This window comes from Prionailurus viverrinus, unplaced genomic scaffold, assembly GCF_022837055.1.
Source record: "Prionailurus viverrinus isolate Anna unplaced genomic scaffold, UM_Priviv_1.0 scaffold_87, whole genome shotgun sequence".
In the NCBI taxonomy this organism is placed as follows: Eukaryota; Metazoa; Chordata; class Mammalia; order Carnivora; family Felidae; genus Prionailurus; species Prionailurus viverrinus.
Genome location: NW_025927649.1, coordinates 102,819 through 104,475, shown reverse-complemented (window position 1 = coordinate 104,475; position 1,657 = coordinate 102,819). Strand labels below are relative to the sequence as shown.

The 1,657-nt window shown below is 43.9% G+C and overlaps 1 pseudogene; it reads right to left on the bottom strand.

Annotated features, from left to right (window-relative positions):
- Nucleotides 1-498: 498 nt before the first annotated feature.
- LOC125159905 (uncharacterized) lies at nucleotides 499-651 on the bottom strand (annotated as a pseudogene).
- Between the last annotated feature and the right edge of the window lie 1,006 nt (nucleotides 652-1,657).

Here is a 1,657-nt window from a genome sequence, read left to right as displayed (position 1 = left end):
AAGAAAAGCCCAGCACCACACAGAGATTCAGGGCCACCCCAGGGTCAAAGCTCAAATTGCCATCCCATTCATGTCCTTACTCTGCTTCCCTCACTGACAAAGACATCTTCTGTGCAAGGGCACAGAGACCTTTGAGGAGATGGGGATTCCTGGAGTCCTGCAGGGGGCCTAGAAATGTGTTTTCTGAGAGAAACACGTTACCTGTGCACATTCATGGTCTTAAGAGTGTTTACCTTAATTCACAGGCAATTCAGCTTTTAAATACAATATGAATTGCAGAGCTATTTTGTCCCATTGTAAAAGGGAGGTAGAAATTCTACGTAAAAGAATGAACAGAAACATGTCTCAATTTCAGGTGTAAAACTCCCATAAGGCATCATGAGACAAAGTACCAGTTGCAACTGTTCCTGGGACACAATTGAACCTGCTCATATAAATACAACTGAAGAACTCTGTGAGTTACTGGCCCTGCAGGTAATCACTGATTCTCTCCCTTCACGACTGAAGTTCCACGTACATTTTCGATTACACATGCCGCTTCTGAAAATTCAGAGTATTTCCACCTAGGGGACAACTGGAGAAATTCTCGATGAGCAATAATCGCGCCTCGGATAAACCTCATTGGCTATGATACTGCCACTGCGCAAAGCTTGGGAGAACTTCTCTATTGCACATTGACCAACACAGAAGGACCAGTAATGAGTTCTGAAATTTAACTAAGAACCCTCAACACTGCACAAAGCACACAATATAATGTTGGAAAGTGTTGTTATCTTTTCCAGTCACGAGGCTCATAGCAGACATTCTGAACAAATTCATGGCCTACTCTGAAATAGGAAAAAAAATGAAAATAATCAGGATAATCCCATGCAAAGAAAGTGAGAAAGGTGTCCCATGCTCCAGAAGACTTGAGGGTGCAGTGAAGTGTCATTCTCCTCAAGTTATTTCCACAAACACAAAGTGATAGCCACGTGGTCCTCCACCTCCACACACTTGTGGCGTCCAGAGGCACTAGCTAACATGATGATCTTAAACTGGAGAAGTCTGGAGGCTTGTGAGGATGTAAATCAAACAGTAAAAATACCAGAGGGCATAGAAAACCAGACAAGGTCAGATAAATTTTCCAGAAAGCATTGCAACTGAAATAGGCAACAGAATTTACCTTGTCTTTCTCTGCATCCATGGTAGAGACACAACTGATATTCCCCATGGGAGTTGCACCATGTCCTAGGTCTCATAAAAGATGGAGGGGGATGGAAGTTGATTCTGACTTGCATAGACTGTGTGCAAGAAAAACAAACCATCCGCAACAGGTTTCATTATATTCAACTCTTTCACATTCTCATGTCCCGTACTAGGGGCAGAGGGTTTTTCAGGTGCCTCAGGTGACCCTTGAGGACAAGAGGGAGATCTGATCCTGTCCTTTGAGGAAGGTCTACATGGCCCTGGTTCAGGAGTTTTTATAACTAATCAAGCATCTGTGAACAGTTCAGGTCTCAACTAGCTAGAAATAAAGTTAGGGGTGTGTTTCATCCCTCAGAGAGCCCAGCACATGGTCTCTGTACAAGCTACATCCTAGGGAGTCAGCATGTATAAGGCCTCTTTCCTTCTCAGAGACATGTGTTGCCCAGCTCACTGGGTGGAAACGACTGCCCAT